Source organism: Crocuta crocuta, unplaced genomic scaffold, assembly GCF_008692635.1.
Source record: "Crocuta crocuta isolate KB4526 unplaced genomic scaffold, BGI_CrCroc_1.0 scaffold959, whole genome shotgun sequence".
Classification (NCBI taxonomy): domain Eukaryota; kingdom Metazoa; phylum Chordata; class Mammalia; order Carnivora; family Hyaenidae; genus Crocuta; species Crocuta crocuta.
This window is the reverse complement of record NW_027529190.1, coordinates 268,071-290,358: the sequence shown is the minus strand read 5'-3', so window position 1 is coordinate 290,358 and position 22,288 is coordinate 268,071. Positions and strand designations below refer to the sequence as shown.

The 22,288-nt window shown below is 33.4% G+C and overlaps 1 long non-coding RNA gene across 1 annotated transcript in view; it reads right to left on the bottom strand.

Moving 5' to 3' along the window:
* LOC144226759 (uncharacterized) overlaps positions 1–22,288 on the bottom strand; it is a 269,492-nt gene that overhangs the window by 5,648 nt on the left and 241,556 nt on the right. Inside the window, exon 3 of the long non-coding RNA XR_013333730.1 lies at positions 10,026–10,098. This is a non-coding gene — a long non-coding RNA (uncharacterized LOC144226759). The remainder of the gene's footprint in view (positions 1–10,025; positions 10,099–22,288) is intronic.

The window sequence follows — 22,288 nt, the reverse complement described above, 5'->3', positions numbered from 1 at the left end:
CTTTCTTCAGCTGCACAGGTGGCAACCGTTCCGTGTTCCAGTTCAGCTCCCCAAGGTTACAGCTGTGAACTTGGGTAATCGCTGTGTTTATTCTCTGCCAGCCTTAAAAGTCTTCAGGGTAAAGCTTTTTTTTCTTCTTCTTCTTTTTCTTGCTGCTCATTGAAAAGCCCTTCTGGAGCAGATGTTTCTCTTCCCATCTTCTGTAGTTTCTGTGTTTCAGATTAAGTTTAGCATTTCTGTTGTTGGTTGTGGGCTTATTTTCTAACTGCTGATGACATAGCCAATTTTGAAGTTAGTTTCTGTATATCTGATGTCTCTTCTCTTGTCTCTAATGAAAAACATTCTGGGTATACTTGATGTCAGATAGCTTATGTCCTGAGCATCACAAACCACTGCTGTTGTTTATATAGTAGTGTACATTTGCTATTGCCACACCAGCCTGGGTTTTAAAATTTAGATCACAAAGACCATAACAGCCTTTATCTTTACTATTTGTATCCTTTCCTGGTATATGTTTCAGGGCCTCCAGCCCTTGCAAAGCAGCCTTCTCTGATTGAGTCATTTTCAGGACTCTCCAAGTGGCGTCTCATAGTGGTTCTTGAATAAGGCCTCTTGTTATACAGCCATCCGTCTCTTTGGTACACTCCCACCCTTCTGATGTGCTAGAATCCCCACAGATCTCAATGTAATACCAGTATATTATCTCGAGTCCCAAGGCACCAAAGTCAAACTGTCTACATAAAGAATCTCTGTCTCATCTCCTCCTTCCTTCCTTCATTTCTATCTGCAATTACCAACCCATCAACCATCACTACTATACGGCTAGCACTAAGCCAAGACCAAAAATAGAATAGTTAACAAGAATGCTATGGCCCTGGCTTTATGCATTTGACCTATCAAGGATAAAAACATTAAATAACCAGAAGCAGTGTTATCATTGAAGGATTACAAGGTACGATGAAAACAAGTTCACAGGCCCAAGTCCAAGGTCCAAGGGGCCAAAAAGGACTTCCTGCAGAAACAGAGAACTCAGATGCATGTATAATTTAGCTCAGTGAAGAGGAAAAGGTAGTGTTCCAAGTGAAAAGAAGAGTATAATGTCAACCTATCACTGCATCTGCATTATGTTTGTAACCTGCTTCACATGCAGTGAAGTACATATGCCAATACTTCATAGATAATTTTAGTAAATACACTCTTAAATGTCTGCTTGCAACAAGTTGTTAAATGAACAGCCACAGACCTATTACCCATTTGTCAGTTGATCCATCAATTACTGAAAATGAAATATTAAAAATCTCTGCTTAAAATGGTGGAATTGTCCATTTATTTTACAGTAATTCTCCATATATTTTAAAGCTGTGTTAGAACATGAATTAAAGTTTGAATATTTATGTAATTCTAGTGAAATTAGTTCTATGTTCATCTAGTAATGAGTTTTAACCTAAATTATCTTTGTCTAAAACAATATAGCTACATCAAATTTTATTTTACTTTGACCACTGTTGTTATTTTAATTTGCTATTTGAACATAATTAAACAATAATTATGTCAATGTTTAAGATTTACCAATGTATTTATCAATATTGCTGCTCATTGTTTTTCTCTGAGTCTTAGAAATTTAATTTGATATCATTTCTCTACTTTCGTAAATTTGTTTCTCATAATTTTTTTTGCTAAAAATCTATTAGAAGCCATGAGCTTTTGCATTCTAAAAAAAGTCTTCATTCTGTTCTCATTTTTAAAAGATGTATTAGTAGGTATATAATTCTTAATTTGAAAGTAATATTTCTGCAACACATTTAAGATAGTATATTATTGGGGGCACCTGGATGGCTCAGTCAGTTAAGCATCTGACTCTTGACTTCAGCTCAGGACAAGATCTCATAGTTTGTGGGTTTGAACCATGTAAACTGGGCTCCATGCTGATAGTGCAAAGCCTACTTGGGATTCTTTTCTTCTCTCCCTGCCTCTCTCCTCTCTCAAAATAAATAAACTTAAAAATAAAGATAAAGAAATGCTGAGGCATAGGAGCACATGTACCCCAATGTTCACAGCAGCACTCTCCACAATAGCTAAAACATGGAAAGAGCCTAAGTGTCCATCAACAGATGAATGGATCAAGAAGATGTGGTTTATCTATACCATGGAATACTACATGGCAATGAGAAACAATGAAATCTGGCCATGTGTAGCAACATGGATGGACCTTGAGGGTGTTATGCTGAGCAAAATAAGTCAGGCAGAGAAGGACAAATATCATATGTTTGCACATATAGGAGGATTAGGAGGAACTTGACGGAGGAACAAGGGGGAGAAGAAGGGCGGAAATGGTGGGGGAAAGGGAGAGAGGCAAACCATGAGAGACTCTTGAATGCTGACAAAAACTGAGGACTGATGGATGTGGGGGGGAGGGGGGATGGGCATGGAGGAGGACACTTGTGGGGATGAGCACTGAGTGTTATGTGGAAACTAATTTGACAATAAACTATTTGTAAAAAATAAAATAAAATAAAAATAAAGATAAAGACTTTATTACACTAAACCTAATATAGGTCTCCCATGTAAGTTCTCTCTCTTTTTTTTCCTTAGATTGGTTTTAGGACATTCTCTTTGTCTTTCAATTTCTACTAGTTCACTTTTATTTGTCTAGAGATGGATTTCTTTCTATTTACTATGAATATATTGGGTTTTCTAGGTCTGAGGTTGGCATCTTGTATCAATCTTGGAAAAAATTACAGTCATTACCTCCTCAAATCTTGTTTATTTTCTCTCTCTATTCTCCTGGACTCTGATTAGATAAATATTCATCTTTCTCACTCTATAGTGAGGGGTTTTAGCTCATCTTTCATTTTTTTCTTCTCTTTCTTTGGCTGTATTTTGGATAATCACCTCAGATCCCAATTCCAGTTTACTGAATGCTCTTTTTAATGTTGACTACTCTTTTTAATGTTGACTATTACTCCATGTAATATGTCCTCTATTTATTTTTTTAAGAAAGAGAGAGGGAGAACCAGAGAGGGATGGAAAAAGAGAATCTCAAGCACGCTCTACGCTATCAGCACAGAGACTGATGTGGGGCTCAATCCCAGAAGCCATGAGATCATGACCTGAGATGAAATCAAGAGTCAGACATTCAACCAACTGAGCTACCCAGGTGCCCCTGTCCTGTATTTTTTAAAATCTCTATATGTTTCATTTCTATTATTTTTATTTCCTATTTCTAATAAGAACTATTTGATTCTTTAGTAAATGTGCTTAGTCATATTTATAGCTTCTTAGCTCATGCCCATTCAGTGGCTCTTTTATTTTTTTATTATAAAAAATTTATTTTGTATTCTTTCAATAATTGCAATGCAAGAAGCATTTGCATGTCTGATTCTGCTCTGTTTTCCTGTTGGCTTGGGTTCATGAGCCTTTGTTTCCTTCTGTGGTATAGATGATTCTCATCACTGATCTGTAATTGTGAATTTGTTTACTCACTAAAATGTATTTGTAATCTTGAATTCAATACTCATGACACTCTTGTGCTTATACATGAACATTTGCATATTCCACCAAATTGTGAGTCATCTGACAAGCACATTCCCAATTAAGGTCAAACAAGGTGATGTTCTGACATCTTATTTCAACTCTCCTACTCTAGAGTATCCAGGGGCACCTGGGTGGCTCAGTCAGTTAAGCATCTGACTTTTGCTCAGGTCATGATTACACAGTTCGTGGGCTCAAGCCCACATCAGGCTCTGTCCTGATGGCTAGCTCAGAGCCTGGAGTCTGCTTCAGATTCTGTATCTCCCTCTGTCTCTGACCCTCCCCTACTCACACTGTCTCTGTGTCTCTCTCTCAGAAAGAAAACATTTTAAAAAATTAAAAAAAATAAAATAGAGAATCCATTTTTCAATCTATTTAGTGCCAAGTTTTTCACATTTTTATGCCTTTATGTGTGTGTGTGTATGTGTGATTTCACAGTTTAAAATGGCTCCCAAGTACAGTACTGAAGTGCTGTCTAGCATTCTTAAACACAAGAAGACTTAAGTGTGCCAATGGAAAGAATATGTGCATTAGATTAGCTTCATTCAGGGGCACCTGGGTGGCTCAGCTGGTTAAATATCCAACTTCAGCTCAGGTTATGATCTCACAGTTCATGAGTTCAAGCTCCAAATGGGTCTCTCTGCTGTCAGCACAGAGCCCACTTTGGATCCTCTGTCCCTTCCTCTCCATGTATACCCCCAATTCTCTTTCTCTCAAAAATAAATAAATGTTTAAAAAAAGATTATTTTCATTCTGCCAGGATTTAAATCCGGTGGCCGTGAGTTCAATGTTATGAATCAACATATACTAAATATGTTACTAAACATATACAATATATACTAAACAGAACAGAATTTGAACAGAAACAAATATACTAAAAGCTGATATATTGACTGGTTGATGCAAATATTGTAGCTAGAAGATAGAAACCTAATATTAATATCCCTTAAAAACAATAGTTCAGTATTTGCTAATTCAGTGTTTGTAGCAAGTCCATACAACATAAATGCCATGAATAATGAAAATATATTGTATGTATTTATGTGTGTTTATTTTGCTGTGGGTTCATATTCATTGGATTTTACCTGTTGAATTAGTGCATGGAAAAGATATATTTCTCCAAAAATGGTTTGTATTTTCTTCTTCCAAGTAGCAATCTTCCAAGATTCCTGGTAGCAAGTCTTTAAATAAAGCTTTTGGCTTTTTGCTTATAACCAAACAGTTGAATCAATTCAAGTCATACAACTTTGTGAATAGCTGTTTATGTTTACAGATTCACCACAGAAATTTCTTTTCCTTCTATGATGGACCAGGTTGGGAAATTCAACTTTCCTTTTGTTAATTAACATTTGCTTCAAAGGTATAGCACTTTGAGGGGCCCAGATTTATGTGAGAGCCTACTATTTATTTTCCTGGCTTGGCCAAGGGATTTATTATGTCCCACATTCTGCATAACTGCATATTTATCCATATTGAATCTCAAGTTTATCAGTCTTGGAAGATTCCCTCAAGAATCATTCTGATTTTGGTACTTGTTTCTATTCCAGGATTCCCATTTTTACTTCTTTTTTTTCTGTGTAGATGTTTTACTAAGCATAAGATCAGAAACTAATGTTAAAAAAGATTAAAATAAAAAATTTAGCTTTCTTATTTGTTTTCCTCAGGAGATGAATTCAGTATAGTAGAAACATGGCTCCTCTTTTCCAGAGGGTTTATAATTCCAAGCTAGGGCTAAAATTTTTAAAGTAGAAAGAATTGTTGACATGGACTGAACTCTCCCACCAAATCGTTTTTAGCTTTTTAGTTCTATGACTTAAGGAAATTTATATAATTCTTTGGTTTCCACTATCTATCTCTTCAAAATGGGAGTAAAATAAATTACCACATGAACTGTTATAAACTACAAAATGAGATAATGCATATGAAAATTTACATCATAGGGGTACCTGACTGGCTCAGTCAGCTAAGCATCTAACTCTTCATTGGGCTCAGCTCATGATCTCATGGTCATGAGATCAAGCCCCAGGTTGGGCTCCATGCTGGGAGTAGAGCCTGCTTAAGATTCTCTCTATCCCTTTACCTCTGCCACTCCCCTGCTCACTCTTTCTCTCTCTCTCAAAAAAAAAAAAGAAAAGAAAAGAAAAGAAAAGAAAAAGAAAGAAAAAAGAAAACCTATATCATAGTGCTGTTATATGTTTTCATATTAATTAAAGGAGAGAGTATGACCCAATCAAAAGTTCCAGAGCTTTGCAACAAAAAATAATGGAATTTTTTTCATGTAGGAAAGCTTCAAAGAACAAAGTGAGTGGCCCTTTGCATATTTCAGGGAATTTCAATAAAAATCTTGCTTCTTTCAAAGACTTACATGCAATCATACACTTTACACTTAATGTCTGTGTTTTTTAAGTTTATTTATTTACTTTGAGAAAGAGAGGAGAAAGAGAGAGTGCATAAGTGGGAGAGGGCAGAGAGAGAGAGGGAGAGAGATAATCCCAAGCAGTCTACACTGTCAGCGCAGAGCCTGATGCAGGGCTCCATCTGACAAACCGTGAGATCATAACCTGAGCAGAAAAGAATTGGATGCTTACCCAACTAAGCCACCCAGGCACCCTGATTTATGTTTCTAAAGTAAGGAGAATCAAATTATGAGCATTCTCCTGCTCACATTATAAGAATATTGTTAACTCAATACTTAAATTGATTAACTTTATGTTGACTATCATGTTGACTCATGCTTTTGTTAGGTTATCAGTAGCAGTAATTGTTACACTAAGTCCTGTGTTTATTGAAATAATGGTAATATTAACAAGTAAATATCACTGTAAGTATACAGTCATTATTTAATGTTTTAGTGTTCAATTAAAAAAAAAGAAGAAATGTTACGCTTTTGTATTAGCATAGACTAGGCTGCAGTACAATTAGAACCAAGTATATTTGGCGACTCAAACAAAACAGAAGTTTATGTCATAATCACATTACCATCTAACATGAGTTTCCCTAACTGGAAGATAACTTTCCTCCATGTGGTGATCCAGGGAGCCAGACCCTTTCTATCTTGTAGATTCAGCACCTCTTTAAGGCTTGTTTATATTTAAGCCAGTAGAAAAGATGGTAGTCAGATGGTACCCCTCCTTCTTGAAGTCTGAACTGTTTTACTCACAACACTTCTGATACCAAGTGTGGTGTTTTTCCCAATGCAGAGAATTCTCTAATTCTCCAGACACTCAGTCTTAGTATCCTACAAGTCAATTCAATTCTTACACTAACTATGCAGAGTTGGCACATATCCCACAGATTAAGGATTTACTCCCATAAGACTCCTCCCACTTCTGATGCCAGTTGCACATCCCAGGGTGTCAACTGCACTTCTGATCACCAGCTATAAATGAGGGATTCCCATGTTCCTTACCTAGGGTTTGATAATCTGTGAGTCACAGAACCCAGAAAAACACTTTATCATTACCAGTTTATTACAAAGGACACAACCCAGAAACAGCCAGGTAGAAGAGAAGCACAGAGCAAGGTTTGGTTGAGGAAGGGACATGGAACTTCTCTGCCCTCCCCAGCCATGTCACCCTCTCAGCACTTGATGTGTTCACCAACCAGGAAGCTCACTGCATCCTGTCATATAAAGGTTTTCATGGCATGGTTGATCAAATCATTGACCGTTAGTGATTAAGTTAATCTCCAGGCCCTCTCAATAGGTGGGGCTGAAAAGTTCCAAGTTCTAATCATGCCTTCGTCTTTCTGAAAACCATCCCACACCCTCAAACTAACTAGAGGCCCACCAAGAGTTGCCTCGCTAGAACACAAGATGCTCTTATCATCCTACCCCTTGGAAAATTCCAAGGGATTTAGGGCCTCTGTCAGGAATGGTGGCCAAATATATATTTCTTATTGTAACACAAGGACTTAGGGCCAAAATGGTGCAGTTAACTTTTACTTGTATTTCTTTGGTTAGAACCCAGTGATATGGCAAAACTTAACTCCAAAGGAACTTGGGAATTTTAGCCTGTATATCTCAAAAGAAAAGAAATTGTATCTTTTGGAATATCTGATGTTTTCTGCCAAACCAACAATAGGTAATAGTATCTAGAGTTAAAGCAAAATTTTCTTTTACTGCTATATCTGAAATAGGGCTAAATCTCTTTTCTATATAGTCCAAAATTAAAATTAATGTACAATGCACATTAATCACTAGGAAAATATAGTAAAGAGTAAGTGTTCTTCATTGTACTTAAATTTCTGCTTAGCACATGAATGGTAATTTAGCATGTATAATTTATGTATTATAGCTATGGTTACTGATTAATGTTTTTCTGTTAGCTCAAAGTAAAGGTTCTGAATATACGTATTTTAAAAATGACTTTTATAGTGAGTGTAAGTTCTTAAAGAAAAACTGTTTCATTGATGGAGTTCCTGACCCAGGGTGTATGTGAATGAAATAGCTAAAATAACTCTAATGCTTGGTAGCAAAAAAAAAAAAAAAACTAAATAAAAGTCCATTTAAATCAAATGCTAAGCACCAGTCCTGGGCATAAATTCTTTCTGGGAGCAAAGAAATGCAGAATGACAGCTAAAGGATCATGTTTTCAAATGGTGTGTCGTTTCGTCAGGGATGTCTTTGTAATGACTAAGAAGTAGGTTAATAAGATGATGAGAATGATGGCTAAATATGAGGAAAGTACAAAGCACTTTCCTCATGTCATTCCTCAGAGATATGTGGGTGGCAAATATTATCTCTGTTTTGTCGACTGAAAAATGAAACAGTTTTTGCACTTAGAGATATTTCACCGGCATTCTGATTTTTAAACAGGTATAGAGTTTCCTTTTATAGATATCTGATAGTTATTACATCAGCTTTACACTCTTGGTGATATTTCCAAACAATAGCATATCTAGGGTTGCTTAGATAATCAAAGTTTTCACTCTGTCTTATTTTTCATGAATGCTTTAACCCCCTTTAGGTACTAAACTTGTGGACAAAAATGAATATGTTACACCTGACCCTTTTAAGAGACTCTTGTAAGATTTAGAGTTTGTTTGTTTGTTTGTTTGTTTTAAAGAATATTTGTAAGATGTGAAACTAATTTTTGCCACTAATACTACTGGAACCTACAACTGATGGCTAAGACATTTACCATCTGCATTTTTTAGATAAATGCAATAATATCCAGGAAAGCCGAACCTTTGCTGATCATAATGAAAAACAAGATAGAAAACACATTCTTTAAACTCCCATGTTTAGCTCTATGGTAAATTCACCAGTAAATACTACCTAAAGCTGCACTGCATACAATTAATGGAACTCAGAGAGATGTACTGAGTTAAAGCCTCAGTGTTCAGAAGTCAAAAGTTATGTATAGAGCACATCCTAAAAGCAATGGTTTTCTCTCTGCCAATTGATGAGTTGAGGTATAGAGATCCTAGTAGTCTCATCTCTGAAGACTCTTAGACCCCTAGACTCTTAGACTCGTTAATATTATTCACTTCTACACTTTCTCCCCTAACCAAATTTACTTCAATCCAGAATAGTAGCAATATTCTGAGTTTGAAAGAGAAATAGAATACTTTTATAATAAACAATATATGATGAGAACATTTGCTGTTCTAATCCTGATTAGAACCTCATCCCATATTCTGTATGTCTAATTCACAGACGGCTCACCAAATTCTGCAAAACCCAAACAGAGTTGCACAAGAGTGGCCAAAATATCACTTGCTTTTATCAATACTTTAGGAGAGAGGATAGAAATTAATTTCATTAAAGATAATTACCTTACTCTCATTTCTAGAGATCAGTTGTAGAACAGTAAAACTTTAGCAAAAACAAAAAAGGAACTGTGTTAATAGCAATCTATACATGGCATTTTTAAAACAAATTAAATTAATTAAAAACCAAATTACATTATCTTTGCCTTCGTATCCCTTCTGAAGCAATTAGTAATCATCTATCTTTACTTAAGAGATGATGCAATTTAGTTTTATGACATTTTGTGTTAAATGTGTTTTATGAATATGCAATTTAGAAATTTGACATCATTTTAGTAATAAATTATGTGTTGCTTTGTATAGAATGGAAGTTGTCAAATAAAAGCTTTCTCATATATGTGATAAATATTTAGCCCTGGATATTAGCTTCATCTATTTAAGGCTAGTAATTATCAATTAGGTTATCTTCATAAACAAATCCTTAATAAACTTACTTTTGGATTTTATAACTACTTTTTTCTAAGCCACATTTATTTCTCTCTTTTGTCCATTATAATTCATTTCAGGGACTTAAAGTTTTAATTATTGCAAACTCTGATGACCCCATTTGGACTCAGTTAGCAACATTTATGTCTTAGATGTTTATTTGTCCTAATTATATAATTTGTATTATAATTCTATATCAATTAACAGGCATGAAAATTTGGTTATAGTAACTGGTTAATACCCATATGTCAAGTGATTCTGTATTTATTTTAAACATATTTGTGAGTATTCTTTACCTTTTGATGTTTTCTATCATCACCACATGAGTTTACTGTCACAGCACATGATGAATTTACAGTAAACTGTCCCCTAAAAAAATACAGAAGCAATCAAAGTTGATTTTTTGTTTTATTTTATTTTTTTTAATATTAATTCCACCCCTGGATGAAATCTGTAAACTTAGTGCCATAATCCACATTTTTAGATTTTTCAACCGTCTCTCTTTAGATGCTTTTTCCAGAGTGAGATCAGTCACTCCTCCTTCTAACTACATCCATTGCAAACTTCCATTGCTCGGTCACAAAGGACTAAGAGTTAATAAATGGGGAGTAGAAAGGTGGCATTTCAGCAAGAGGTGGAGATATGTAAAAGAGTTTCTTTGGAGTAACGGTAGACATTTGGTTAAGGTGTATGAGGATAATCACACAAACTTATGTAGTTTTGCTTTCAAATACAAGGAATAATAATATATTTATATATAATATCCTATTTTATGATTGCTAATATAGACCTCAATAAAGAAAGGAAGGAAGGAGAGAAAGATGGAAGAAATGAGGGAAGCAGTAAAGAATAATAAAAAGAAGGGAGGAAAGAAGGAAGAAAGAAATTATAATTGTAGGTGGCCTATTTGGATCCAATAAGCAACATCTGTGTCTTAGATGTTTATTTGTGCAAATTTCATAATTTGTGTTGGGAGGTTATAACCAGGAAGGAAGGAAGGAAGGAAGGAAGGAAGGAAGGAAGGAAGGAAGGAGAGAGGGAGGGAGGGAAAGAGGGAGGAAGGGAGGAAGGAAAGAAGGAAGGAAGGAAGGAAGGAAGGAGGGAGGGAGGGAAGGAAGGAAGGAAGGAAGGAAGGAAGGAAGGAAGGAAGGAAGGAAGGAAGGAATATCCTGTATCCTGAGAGTTCCCCCTGGTCAATAAAATTTTCCTTATGGTGGTCCAGTTCCTATAATCAAGCCTTATCAAAATGCACTCACACAATCCCAACTTATTTTATAAGACCAGTATCACCCTGTTACCAAAGCCAAGCAAAGACTCCACAAAAAAAGAAAATTACACACCAGTATCCCTCATGAACACAGATTCAAAAACTTTCAAAAGAGTATTAGACAACCGAATCCAAAATATGTGTATTTTTTAAAGTATAATTTATGACCAAGTAAGTGGACTTTATTCCAGAAATGCAAGTGTGGTTTAACATCTCCAAATCAATTAATCTATCATAATATATAGAATAAAAAACATGTGATTATCTTAATAGATGCAGAAAAAAGCATTTGACAATTGATCCCATTCAGGATTAAACCAACCAACCAACAACAATAATAAATCTATTACAAAACTTGGGACAAAAGGTAATTTTTCTAACCTGATAAAGAGTTTCTACAAAAAACCTAAAGGAATCACAATATTTAATGATTAAGGCTAAATGTTTTGCCTTAAATTCAGGTACAAGGTAAAGGCAAAGTTCTCAACTCTTCTATTCAATATAATACTGGAGTTTCTAGCTGGGACAATTAGGTAAGAAAAAATAAAAGGCATCCAAACTGGAAAGGAAAACATAAAACTGTTTTTATTCAGAGATATCATGTACTTGTAGAAAATCCTAAGGAATCAATACACACAAAATATTAATCAATAAAGAAATACAAGGGCACCTAGGTGGCTCAGTTGGTTAAGCATCCGACTTTGGCTCAGTTCATGATTTCACTGCTTGTGAGTTTGAGCTCTGCGTAGGGCTCTGTGCTGACAGCTCAGAGCCTGAAGCCTGCTTGATTTCCATGTCTCCCTCACTCTCTACCCTTCACCACCCCCTCTTTGTGCTCTGTTTCTCTCTCTCTCAAAAAAAAAACATTATTTTTTTAAAAAAGTAGACAAGTACAGCAAATTTGCAGGATACAAAATGATATTTTAAAAATCAACTGTATCCCCATATACTAGCAATGAAGAATCTGTAAATTAAAATTAAGCAAAGGAATTCCATTTGTGAGAGCATCAAAAGGAATAAGATACTTAGGAATAAATTTAACAAAGAAATGCAAGAAATATACGTGCAAAAATTTTAAAGCTTTGCTACTGGAAAAAAAGGTCTAAAACAATGGAAAGACATTCTACATCATTATGAATCAAAGATTCAAAATTGCTTAGTTGCTAATTTTCTTCAGTTGTCTGTCTGTAGATCAGTTCAGTTTCTACCAGAATCTTAGAATACTTTTTTTTTACTTGTCTATTTATTTTGTTTGCTTATTTTCAGGTATCAGCGATACTTACTTAGGATAAGCATTTAAAGTGTTCCCAGTGACCTAGCTTTACTAGGGTGACATAGCTTTACAACACATTTTAGGCAAACTATTTCTGTAAAAATCCAGAGTATATATTTTGTGGGATATACAGTTTTGATCACAACTATTCAGCTTTGCTGAGGGGAAAAATTAATATACTTCTGGGGAATTTAACACAATCTGGTATCTCCATAACATAATATTCACACTGCTTAGGACACAATCCCAAATTAATCAAAACACAAAAAATCAGAAAAATGAGATCTAGTTTCAAAACCAAAAAATCCAAAACCTACACTGCCATTGAGATAACGCTAATATTGGAATTAGTAGGTAAACATCTTTAAGCAGATATTATATTACTCAGTGAAAATAAAGTAAAATATACTTCTGTAAATAAAAAGTTAGAAAAGTCTAATCATACAATAAGAATAATAAAACAGAATCAAATAGAAGCTTTAGAGCCAAGAAAGGTTTAATTTAATTTAATCTAATTAATTTACAACATAAATTAAAAATTCAGTTAATGGAATCTGTAGAAGAATGAAGGTTATAGAGACAATATAGAACTTGGAGATAAATAAATAGGAGTAATCAAATCTGAAGAACAAATAGAAGACAGAATAAAAAAAAGTGTCAGAGCTGCAGAGCCATGTAGAATACTAACAAAAGCTCTAATATGCATGTAATTATAGTTCCTAAAAAAGAGGAGAGGGAGTGAGGGAGAAGATATTTGAAAAAATAGTAACTAAAAATGTCAAGAGTTTGGTGAAAGATATACTTACAGATCCACAATGTTTATATGTTTCTTAGCATAGAACAGTATATTCTGAAATATTTTTTGGCATTTGTAAGAATAATTCCTTCTTCTTCCTTACCAAAATAAGAAATTTCTCTTTGATGGATTAATTCATAATATGGAAATCAGATAATTAGGCTATATTGTGTCCTACTAAGGTATTTGACAAAATTGACCCTTCATTGATTAACCTGAGAGAAAGTTAACATATCTATGAAAGCACTAAATGATATACTGTAAGAAAAAGGAAGGTTATGGTTATGATGAAGTGTCCAAAAATTGTAAATGTTTGTCTTCAGAAAAATGGACTTGACTACTCTTTGGGGAGATATTGTAGATTATAGTGCAGACATTGCAGTGCAGAAATCGGTTTGTTATAAATATTTTATTAAGTAGGAGAAATAGAAACTAATGTTTTTAAACATATAGTTTATTCTTGACCTCATGTTGTGCATTTTTTCTTTACTTCTTTGTATTTTAATCCCCATTTTTTAGGACAGAAAAATGAGATTCAGTAAGCATAAAATACACAAGTGGTAATAGTCTAATTCTAAAGGCTCTCGTGTCTTACACTTAACAATACAAAGAAGAATAAATGAATACATACTTATTTTTACAATAAAAATAACAACAAAAATTTAGCAAATGTCATCACAGATTGCATATTGCAGAGTGCAGAAAATAGTATGCCTAGATCAACCATTTTAAGACCCAATAATGCAAGAAGCATATATGGGTTTCTAACAAATCTCTATTTCTGTATATTTTCTGTTTTTAGTAGTACTGCCCCAGAGACGCTACCGTGGCCTCTACAGCACATAAAAATATATCAGGTAATTTGCTGGACAGTTAATCCACTACCAAAAGAAGCATAGTTATATGCTTCCAAGGATTTATAAATACCTGATCAAAGCAGCGATAGATGTATTTAAAAGAGTTAATTATCTCAAGAAATATTTTCTCAAGCACTTAAATCATAAAGCCAAAAAATATTCATTCCCTGGTATTAATAAAAGTGTTTAAAGTAATTTCTTTTTCCTCTAAAATGGTTCCTAGAGGTTCAGAGCCTTACTTCTACAGACTCTAAAATATTTTACTATTCAAGAGAGAACATTTCCAGTGCCATTACCAGAAAAGCATAGAAATATTTGGGCAGAGTATGTCCTGTGATAGTAAGTTTATACATGACTAGAACACAAAAACAATATTTAACTTTCATCTGTGAGTTTAGTGAAGTGGAAACCATGCAATTTTTTCTGTCAATGCTTACTAACTTTCCTGAGTCTAGAGTAGCTCTTCCATAAAATGGGTTATAGAACTAAAAGGAGAAGTTCAAGGAGGTAGCAGAAAAACTAGACAGTCAAGCCATGACATTTTCTGTAAGAAAGTGAACTTTTAAAAAGATTCCTTTTGAACCCTAAAAATTTTTGTACAGATGAATATTAATATGCATGAATATCTAGTAATTTAAAAATATGTCACTATTCACAACTTTATATAGGAAGCTACTATTTAAAGCAAGGAATTTTATTCTCATATTTTAAAAACCTTAGTGTAGGGGCACCTGGGTGGTTCAGTCAGTTAAGCCTCTGACTTTGGCTCAGGTCATGATCTCATGGTTCGTGGGTTTGAGCCCCGCATTGGGCTCTGTGCTGACTGCCAGTTCAGAGCCTGGAGCCTGTTTCAGATTCTGTGTCTCCCTCTCTCTCTGACCCTCCCCTGCTCATGCTGTCTATCTCTCTCTCTCTCAGAAATAAATAAAACATTTATAAAAAAAAAAAAAGCCTTAGTGTAGTATTCAGAATCAACACATTACTTGGAAAACTTTAATCCTCAAGATATTTTAAAGTTTTGCTCCCCCTTGAGGAATCTATTTTCAATATGTAAGGAAAAATAAATAAATAACAAGTGATATAAAGATTGATTTGTCACAGAATACAGAAATAAGTATTTCATATAAACCTTGGTGTTAATGGTATGAAATAATGATATCCACATTAATGGACATGTCAACAACTTTCCTATTTTTTACTTTATCAATAATAGTGAAGATGAGTTCCTTAAAGTATAAGGCTCAAGAATTAAAAGGGGTTCTGGAAAATTGATGCCGCCATGTCACAGTTTTTAAATATCTCTGCATCAATAGATACATACAGAGCCAGCAACTAAATAGGAAAACTAAAATCCCAAGAACAACCTTTATAGTTAAATCAGGTAATAATGTAAATATTCATAAGGTAAATATTCATAAGGATGCTTATGAATTCTGAGATATAGTGAATGGGACTAAAAAGCAACAACAATAGACAGAAGTCCTGCTTCATTTCAGTGTCTTTGGGGGAGAATACAAAGAAAGCTATAGGGAATCTGACAGATCGGAAAACAACAGAAATACACATAGTCAATATGTATTCATTAAAATCACAACAGATCTTTCACATGCAGTAAGTAAAATTGGGAAGTTTGCCAACTGTAAAACTGAGTAAGTGAGAAGATGTGTAGAGTTTGGAGAAGCCTCTCAAAGGTAAACATTCAGAGCTCATTGCAGAATAGTAAAAGGACATTAAGAAATGGTACAAAACATGAAAGATAATAAATCAAGATTATAAAAATTCCAAAATGAGATGACAGAAGAAAAGAAACATTTCACATCTGAAAACCAAACTAGAAGGAAAGTAAGAACAAATACAACACACTACAGCTATAGAAGAAATAAAAAGTGAAACCATTGAAAATCTTAAAAATAAAAACAACTGAGAAAAAATAAAGGAAGGGATCTGAGATAAGTGATAGCTGCTCAAAGCAGTAAAAAAGAAAATCCAAAATGGGTCATGGCAGTCTCTGAGGACAAATACCAAAACCAACGAACACAATAAATAACGGCTCAACTATAATTCAAGTAACTTTCTTGAACAATTAGAAAAAAATTGAGGTGACATCAGTGAAAATGACTGGGTAGGGAACTCCAAAAACCTGTCCTTCCTCAAAGGAGGTAAATAAATTGGTTAGGATTGTCAGAAGCATCTTTATTGGAACTCTGGAAACTAATCAAGGGTTTCCAGCAACCAGGCAAACATTTAATCAACAAAAAAAAGGAAACAGCTGAGTCTCAGAAAAAAGATTAGTGGAGTTTTAATTTGCACTGGCCCCAACACTCTCCCCAGCTGTGCAGCAGCCTTGACAACAGCAACCACCATTCTCAGTAGCGATCATAGTTTCCTAGTACTCGAGGGAACAGAATGAACCTTATAAATAAAACTTACTATCAAAGAATTTTTACTCTTTGTTTTGAAATGTCTCGTTGTTACTTTAAGGGCCAGCTCAAAGGCTTTGCCTTTATTTCACTTAATTCTGAATTCTTTGAGAAATGAGGTGGCTCCTAGAGAGTGTATTTGTCAGAAATACTTAAAGACAAATGCATTAGCTGTGTGCCCACTTGGGGCAAGAGATAATAGTTGGGATGAATAATCGACTAATCTAAATGCTAGGGAGAAAAGACTAGGGAACGATATACTTTGGGAATTAAGGGATTTGAAAAGTTCCCACATGTTCCTTGGAATCTAGAAGATCACAATTTGCCCAGGATTGGCCACAAACTCAGAAAAGGCCCATGAAACCCTAGGTTCTTTTCTCTGCCTGACTTTCAGGCTCTGCAGAAGCAGAAATGAAGCATGAGGCAAAGTTGAAAACTAACTGCCTAAGTGTGGAAGGTGCCCAATACACAATCAGAGCACAACTGCAAATATATTTGGAAATGTTTGATTTTTTCATTCCTAGGTTTCTAATGAAATCACTGTCAAATTACAAGTTGAATACTATAATAACAAAATAGATACTTCAGGACTCACATACAACAAAGAATATTGACTTTTACAAAATTAATGTGGAAAAGTCACTAAATAAATAAATGAAAAACTACAACAAGCAAAACAAAATTCCCTGGTGAGCAGGAGAATCTAAAACTGAAAAGTGCACATTAAAATATTCAAAATGTCCAATTTTCAATATAAAAATTATGAGACATGGAAAGAGATGAGAATGTCTGACCCATTCACAGGAAAAAAATTAACAGAAATTCTCTCTGAAGAAGCCCACACATTGCTCTTACTAGACAAAGATTCTAAGTCAATAATTTCAGATATATTCACAATGCTAAAGAAAAATATGGACAAAGAACTAAAGGAAATAATGAAAACATTGTCTCACCAAACAGAATATCAATGAATAGATAGAAATTATAAAAAGGAACCAAACTGAAATTCTGAAATTAAAGAGTATAATAATGATAATAAAGAGTTCATTAGATGCGTTCCACAGCATATTTGAAAAGGTGTAAGAAAATACCAGCCAACTTGAAGATAAGTCAAGTGAAATTAGGAAATCAGAGGACCAGAAAGCAAAGAGAATAATGTAAAATGATGACTAAGAGACTGAAGACAGAGACTAAAAGACCTGTGGGACACCATCAAATAAGTCAACACACTCATAATGTGAGTTCCTGAAAGAGGAGAGAGAAAGGAGCAGAAAGAATATCTGAAGAGATAATGATCAAACTTCCCAAATACAATGAAAGGCATGAATATGCATATCCAATTAGCTCAATGATTTTCAAGTGGGATAAACTCAGCTCAACATTAAGATTCATTCTAATACATTGCTGAAAGCAAACACAAGGGATAATCTTGAAAACAGCACAAATCTTCTATAATATTAACAGTGAATTTCACATTAAAACCATAAAGGCTAGAGGACTATGAGAAGGCATATTCAAAGTGTTGGGAGAAAAAACTGTCAACCAAGGATTATATATCTGGCAAAATTATCCTTCAAGAATGAAGGGGAAAGTAAGATATTTCCACAAACACAAAAACTGAAAGTTTGTTATTAGCAGACATGCCCAGGAAGAAATGCTAGGCAGTATCTTGATCTATACAAAGAGATAAGAACATCAGTAAAGGTAATTAAATGGGTAAATATAAAATTTTAACATTAATGTTATTTTGGTTTTTAATCAACCTTTTTTCCTTTATGATTTAAAAAATTAAATTAAACAATATTCATAAGTCTATATTGATGGGTAAAAAAGTATAAAGATGTAATTTCTTGGCAATAACAACATGAAAAAGGGTAGCTGTATTGGGACAGAATTAATGTACACTATTGGAGTAAGATGTTACTAATTCAAATAACATTGCTATAAGTTAGAAGATATTTGTAATCTCCACAGGAATCATTAAGAAAATAACTAAAATTCACTTAGCACAAGATAAGAAAAAAGAATCAAAATGTCAACTAGAAAATAATTATCTAACACAAAAGAAGGAAGTAAATGAGGAATTGTGGGACAAGAAATATGAGAAATATAGAAAGCAAACAGCAAAATTACAAAAGTTCTTCCTTACCAGTAATTATATTAAATGTAAATAGGTTAACTCTATAATTAAAAGGTAAAGAGTAATAGAAAGAATAAAAAAATCCAGCTATATGCTGTCTAGAAGAGACTCACTTCAATTCAATGACAAATCTGTTAAATGTTAAGGATAAAAAAAAAAACACATTTCATGCAAATAACCAAAAGCGTGCTGTAGTGGCTATCCTAAGCTGGAGTAGCTATGTATATATCAAACTTTAAATCAATCTAGACTTTAAGTCAAAAAGTGTTACAGAATTAACTGAGAATTGCTGGAGGGGAGATGGGAGGGGGATCAGCTAAATGGGTGATGGGTATTAAGAAGAACACTTGCTGTTATGAGCTCTGGGTATTACATGTAAGGAATGAATTAGTAAATTCATTCCAGTATTACTGTAATTCATTCATTACAGTAATACTGTAAACCAGTATTACACTGTATGTTAACTAACTATAATTTAAAGAAAAACTAAAAGAATTATAAGAGACAATGAAGGATATTATATGATGATAAAAGTATCAATCTATCAAGAATATACAATAATTAGAAACACATATGTAATAATAGAGCTTCAAAATATATGGAGCAAAAACTGACAGAGTTGAAGGGTAACATAGACAGTTCAATAGTAAGAGTTACAGGACAAAACAACTAGACAAGAGATAAACAAGGAAATTTGGATGTGACAACTACAAAACAATTAGACCTAAAACACATCTGTAGAACACTCGACAGTATAATACATATTCTTCTTAACAGCACATAGAATATTCCCTAGGATAGACCATATGTTAGTCCACAAAACAAGTTCCAATTAATTTAACAAATTTGAAATCATACAAAGTATCTTCTTTAATAACAATGAAATTTGTTTACAGTAATCCATAACAGAAGGAAATTTTGGAAAGTTACAAATTTGTGGAAATTAAACAACTCATTCATAAACAACCAATGGGGCAAAGAGGATATCAAAATGAAAATCAGAAACTACTTTGAGATGAATTAAAATGAAAACTCAACATATCAAACTTATGAGATGGACTGAAAGCAGTACACAGAGGGAAATCTATCTATATCTGAAAACAGAAATTAAAATAGGAAAAAAAAGGTCAGAAATCATTAACCTAAATTTCTATCTTAACTGAATTTTTTAAAAAAAGCAAACTAGGGACACTTGGGTGGTTCAGTCAATTAAGTATCCAACTCTTGACTTTTGCAGGTCTTGGGATTGAGCCCTGCATTGGGCTACACCCTTAGCAAGGAACCTGCTTAAGATTCTCTCTCCTCTTTCTCTCTCTGCAGTCCCTCTCCTCTGCTTGTGCTCTCTCTTTCTCTCACTTTCTAAAATTCCAGAAAAAGACCAAACTAAAACCAATACAAGCAGAAAAAAGGAAATAATAAAAATTAGAGCAGATATAAATGAAACAGAGAAGAAAAAATTCGATAATAAAATAAAACTAAAAGCTGATTCTTTGATTAGAGTAAATATGAGGTTATTACTACCAACTGTACAGAAATAAAATAGATTATAAGAGAACACTATGAATTCGTATCTGAGCAAATTAGACTACCTAAATGAAATGGGCAAATTTGGAGAAACACACAAACTATCAAAGCTGACTTTAAAAAAATACAGAAACTCTGAGCAGACCTGGTAAATAATGAAGAGATTAAATCAATAATCAAAAAACTTCCATAAAAGAAAAGCCCATGAAGTGATTTAATGGTGAATTCTACCAAATATGTAAAGAATTAATACCAATCCTCCTCAAATTCTTTCAGAAGTAGAAGAGAATGGAAAACTTTGTAACTCATTCATTAAGCCAATGGCTATATACACACACATATATGTATATATACCTACATATATATAAATGTATATACACACACAATGTCATTAAAGATAGTAAAGTGCTTAGGAATATATTTAATCAGGAGTTGCAAGATTTGTAGACTGAGAACAACAAAAATTATTGAAATACATTTTAAAATGCTATTCTATTAAAAAAATAAATAGAAAGGCATCACATGTGGTTGTGGGTTGGAACACTTAATATTATTAAGATAACTTTCTCTGCAAACTTATATACCAATTCAATGCATTTATATCAAAATCGCAATAGCCTCTTTTGTTGAAATGAAGAAGCTGATCCTCAAATCATACAGAATTGCAATGGACACATAATAGCAAAACAGTCTTGAAAAAATTAAGCTGGAATATTCATATTTTATAAATTCAGAACTTACTATACATCAACAATGATCAAAAGTGTGCTAGCATAAAGACAGATATATACATGGGTGGAATAAACTGAAAATTGGCATCTATGATTAACTGATTTTTGACAAAGGTGCCAAGACTAATCCATTTAGAAAGAATAAAATTTTCAGCAAATAATTCTGGGAAACCTGAATATGCACATGCAGAAGAATAAATTTGGATACCTGTATCACACCATATGCAAAAATAAACACAATGTAAGAGCTAAAACTACAAAACTCTCAGAAGAAAACATAGGGTAAATATTCATGACTTTGGATTTGGCAATGTATTCTTCGATACGACACTAAAGACACAAGGAACTAAAGAATAAAACAGAATATTGGACTTTAATGGAACTAAAAACTTTCATGCACCAAAGAACACTATCAAGATGAAGAAAGTCAACCCTCAGAAGGGGAGACAATATTTGTAAAAAATCCAAAAGTAAGAATTTTTGCAGTTCAACAAGTAAAAGGAAAACAACCAGATTTTAAAATGGACAGAAAACCTAGACATTTTTCCGAAGGTATACAAATGGCCACTAAGATTTATAAAAAGAATTTCAATACCATCAGCAATCAGGGTAAAGCAAATTAAAACCACACTAAGACATTAGTTCACACCCACTAAGATGCTATAATAATAAAAAAGGATATAAGTGATGGTGAGAATGTAGGGAAATTTAAACCCTCATACATTGTTAGTAGGAATTCAAAATACTACTATTGCTATGGAAAAAATTATGGAAATTGCTCAAAATTTAACATAGAATAGACAATCCACCATTCCACTCCTACGTATATAGCTAAGAGAAGAAAAACCAGGGGTTAAAACAAAAATTTGTACAAAAAAATATTGATAGCAGTATTATTTATAATATCCAAAAAGTAGAGATAACCCAAATGTTTATCAACTGAATAAATGCTTATATAAAATATTGTATATACAAGTAATAGAATGATTCAGCCATGAAAAGGAAAGAAGAACTGATATATGCTACACCTTGTAACAATAGACTAAATGAAAGAAGCCAGACATAAAAGTCCACATATTGTATGATTCCATTCATATGAAATGTGCCAATTAATCGAATCCACAGAGAGAGATAACAGGGGCTAGTGGAAAAGAGAAGTGACTGCTTAATAAATATCAGTTTTATTTTGGAGACGATAAATATATTTTGGAATTAGAGGAGATGATTATACAAATTTGAATTTACAAAAAAATCACTGGGCTGTATGCTTTAAAATGGCCCAAATGATGAATTTTTGTTAACTGAATTTTATCTCAAAAAAACTGACATTGCACATTAAAAGTACACAATGGCATACCTGAAAATATTGAGCCACAACAACTGACATTTAGATATAATCACGTAAAATTAGTTAACTTTAGAAGAAACTTGTTTAAGACATAAAAGTAAAAGTTACTTGATTAAGGAAAATAAAAAATAGATTATGATCAGATTTTTTAGTAGCAACATTTTATGTTAGAAGAAAATTAAGTGAGCTACTTAAGGAAGGAA